Genomic DNA, 4,627 nt, shown 5'->3' with positions numbered 1-4,627 from the left:
TCTCTCCCCGAGTTCCCGAGCCCCTCTTTTCTGCCGGACTTTCCCAGCGTGGCCTGCCATCGTTCGGCCAGCCACCGGCCGCCACTCCACCCCAGTTCGGACCCCCGCCACCTCCTCTCCCTCCCCGGCCTAGGGCCCGAGCTTCTAACCCGCCGGAAGAGGAGAAAACCGCCGGAGACGCCGGGAAGTATTTTCGCCGGAAATCCCACCTCCGGCCGCCATAGGTCGGAATCTTTGGCTCATCTTGTAGCCCTCATCAAGGTGAGTATTCCCTCAAAAGGAATTAGTCTATTTCGTTGTTGTTATGGAGAAATGTATAATTGAAGTTTTTAGGGATTTATGGATGTTTTCGTTCGATTGACCTAGTTAGGCTTGGAATTGAGTGTTGTGCTAGTTAATGAAGTTGTAGAGTGAGTTGAGAGGAAGATGCTGTTAAAATTTCATAGGCATTGGAGGTCGCCGGAGTCAGCCTTCGGTCGCCGCTGTGGGGGAGATTTTTATGGTTTTAAATGTATAATTTTAAGGGGAGTTTAATGGTATGAAGTTTAGAATTTTTGGAGGAGTTTTGAATAGGTTTTGGGTTTTTCAAAGATTGGTATTTTGGCGGTTATTTAAGGTAGAATCCGGCCGTTAGATTAAAGTTGTTTAATCTGTAGAGGGTTTGTTAGAGTTGCCGGTATTTGTGGTGAAGTTTGGATCGTATCGTTTTAGGAAAGGCGAAGTTGGGCAAGGATGAGCGTGGTTGCGGCTCATATTTAATTTGGCCTATTTTGTATAAGTATTTCTCTTTAGTTGGGAAATTTAATTATATATTTGGAACAGGACGAGAGGAGGCCCGAGCAAAAGAAGCCTCGGATCGACGTCAGGCTTAGGCCTAAAGTTGTGAGTGGACCTTTGTTTTAATTGAAAAGCATGCGATGAATTATCTTGTTGATCATTTATTTTTTTCCTGAGATTTATTTTCTTTCTTAGATATTTGGCAATTTTCCACCTTTGAAGAGATCCCGAAAATGAGATTTTCGGTGGATATGTTTATTGAATATTATGAGTATTGTACGTATATAAATGCTAGCTAGCCATACGTGCTTGGTCCGTCATAATGAGGTAAAATGCGATTATGGCGTGACGTGAGTGTTAGACACAAGCGTCATAGCCCTATATGAAAACTACTTTCTTTTCTGGTTTAGTTAGGTTTTCATATAAGGAGTCCACACGTATATATACACCGTCCTCTTCGGTCATAATGAGGAAAAATTGTCACATCTCGACCCTTATATTTTTACCTTATTCACTAGCTTAATTATAATAAGAATTTTACCGTCCCCGTCATTGAGTTAATAGTTTAATTGGTTCCTAGAGGGGTTTCGGGGACGATTATGTGCGGAGGATTATTCGTATGAGGAAATTATGACGACGGTAAAAATAGTAAATTTTAGCTAGTAAAAAGTAATTTTTATTCGGGTATTATTTTTTGGGGTGTTTTATTTTGGAGTGGGTTGATATATGAATTGGACTGGTTTGGAGAGGCCCAAACCCATCTCCCTCTTTTTCTCTTCTCCCTCTCTCCCATTTTCTCCTTCCCTCCCCCGAGTTTTCTTCCTCCCACTGCCGGATCGTCCAGCCGCCAGCTGCCGCCGTCCGGCCAGCCACCGACCGCCGCTCCACCTCAGTTCGGGCCCCCATCTCCTCCTCTCCCTCCCCGGCCTAGCCCCCGAGCCTCTAACCCGCCGGAAACGCCGGGAAGCATTTCGCCGGAACTCCCTCCTCCGGCCACCAATCCGGGCAAGCTTGGTATGGTTTTGTAGCCCTCCAACCCAGCAGCCTTACCCTAAAAGGACTCACTCTCTCTTGAGCTAGGTAAGGAGAAATGTGGAGTTGAAATTTCTAGGGCTTTTAGGTGTTTGTGTTCGATTGCCCTAGTTAGGCTTGGAATTGATGTTTGTGCTAGTTAGGAAAGTTGTAGAGCATGATGAGAGGATTATTCTGTCAAAATTTCATAGGTTTTGGAGGTCGCCGGAATTGGCCTCCGGCCGCCGCTGCCGGCGGTTAGGAGATTTTTAGGGTTTTAAGTGTGGAATATTAAGAGGAGTATATTGATGTGATTTATGGAATTTTTGGATAAGATTTGGATAGGTTTGTGAATTTCCGAAGTTTGGTATTTTTGGCGGTTAATTAATGCAGAATCCGGCCGTAGGATTTAAGTCGTATTTTGGGGAGGTTGTATTTACGACTGTTGAGTATGATATTTAAGTTCGGATCGTTCCGATTTAAGAATATCGAAGTTAGGCAATGATGAGCGTATTTATGGCTCTCGGGTAATTTTGCCTATTTTGATTAAATATTGGATTTTTGGTTGGGAAATTAATATTATATTTGGAACAGGACGTGAGGAGGCTCGCGCAGACGAGGCCCCAGATCGACATCAGGCTTAGGCCTAATTTGTGAGTGGACGTTTATTTTAAATAAATGCATGCTATAGTTCATGGTTGAACAATTAATGTTGCAGAATATTTTAACGTCATTTTAATTTGACGATTTTTATTTCTCTTGGAGAGTTACCGAAAATGGGATTTTCGGTGGATATAAATATGTATTTATGAGAGAGTATAAATGCTAGCTAGTCATATGTGCCTGTCCACCTTAATGGCGTAGCATATAGCCGCATTATGGTGTGACGTGAGCGTTGGACGTAAGCGTAGTAGCCCTATTTGAGTGTTTAATTCATATAGGGGGTATGGACACATATTTATACACCCGTCTGTCCACCTTGATGGCGTAGTGTAGCACCGCATTAAGGCGTGACGTGAGCTTTGGACGCGAGCGTAGTAGCTCTATATAGACCCATGAATTTATATAGGGAGTATGGACGAGTGTAAATACATACATATATTATAGAGTCTGAGAGGCTCGATATTTTATTAGATAAAATTTTTATCGCTTGCGGCATGCATTCGATTTTTCCTTAGAAATTAATTTGGGGAAACATAAATATTTTATTTATTATTTTATTTTTGTCCACTCACTCTAACGTTATTAAATGTTTTCCCCTGGGCCCTTCGTTTTAAATTGCCCAGTCTGCAGAGTTCGGGTTGGATCTAGTAGGAGACGAGGCATAGTCACCCGCATTTCCGCCAGTTTTCATCAGTAGGTTACATGTTTAACCTACTCGTGTTTTCTTGCTTCCGCTTGTGTTTAGTAGCTCTGAATACTTTGGGATTATTGTATATTATGTGTAGAATTTCTGAAGGATAATTATGTGATGTTTGGAAGTGCTAAATTAAGAGTGTAATTTGAAATTTTCGAGTTAGGGTTGTCCATCTGCAAGGGAGATTTTCTTAATCTTTTCAGTAAATTTTCCTTGGAGGTGGTCCCCGCACGACTTACTCCGGGTTTCAGGGTGAAATTTGGGGTGGGTCGTGTCAAAAATTCTATTATGGCGCGACGTGAGCGTTAGACGCAAGCGTCGTAGCCTTGTATGAATTTCTATATTTCTAATTTGTTCATAGAATTCATAAAAGGAGTATGACGAGTGTAAATACATACACATATATGTTTATATATAGTTTAGCCTGAGAGGCTCCATTTTATTTCAGTTGGTGACTAGCCGGAGCTAGTCGTGAAATTGTCAGTTTATGAGTTGAGTACTTTTGAGCGGTCGCATGCAGTATAATTTCTTTGGAAATTAAATCGGGAAAGCATAAATATTTATTTCTTTTCAAATTTATTTTTGTCCACTCACTCTAACGTGTTCAAATGTTTTTCCCCTGGACCTTTCGTTTTAAAAATGCCCAGCTTGCAGGTTAGCTTAGTTGAGGTCGGGCGTACATGGAGATGAGGCATAGTCATCATATAGCTTCCGCTTGTTAATTTATTATGTTTGCTTTCTTCCTATTAGAGTTGCTCTGAACCTATAAATGGTTGGATATGAGATTTGTTTAGATCAGTAAATATTTTGGGTGGTGTTGTGATTTGGGAAGCACGAAGGCTCCAAGAGTTTAAGGTTGGATTTAAATTTTCAGAAGTGTTTGTAGGTTTTATTAGGAAGGGTTGTTCATTTTCAAGGGAGGTTATGCCGAATTTTTGGTAAATTTTTCTTGGAGGTGGTCCCTGCAGGATTTACTTCGGGTTTCAAGGTGAAATTCGGGGTGGATCTTGACACATAATGACACATGCTATGTATTTTCATTATTTTCAGACATTATAACACCTATTTTAATTGTATTTATATTATTATTTTTTATTAAAAAATAAAATAAATACAAAAATACAAATCTGAATAATCCCCGATTAATCTTTTGGGCGCTGTCCGCCCGATTAACGTCCATCGTTTTTTAGAACCCTGATGACCTATGCCGAAAATCCTGAAACCAAGTCCGACCTACTTTGTCATTTGAGAAATCTTGCAAGATAAAACATAATGAAACAAAAATCAGTGTGATGGCGGCCATAAAATCTATAGAAAATTTCATAAAAGTCTACTTTCTAACATTTGTTCCTTCATAAGTCCACCTTAATTTTTTTACCCATATAAGTCCACTTTAAAGGTCAGATTCGTCATCTTACTTTCATTTCATACCAAAAATACCCTCCCAATCACTCCCTACAAAAAAAAACGGCTCTACCAATT

The sequence above is a fragment of the Fragaria vesca genome, linkage group LG2, assembly GCF_000184155.1.
Source record: "Fragaria vesca subsp. vesca linkage group LG2, FraVesHawaii_1.0, whole genome shotgun sequence".
NCBI classification, from domain to species: Eukaryota; Viridiplantae; Streptophyta; class Magnoliopsida; order Rosales; family Rosaceae; genus Fragaria; species Fragaria vesca.
Note: the sequence above shows the minus strand (reverse complement) of the source record.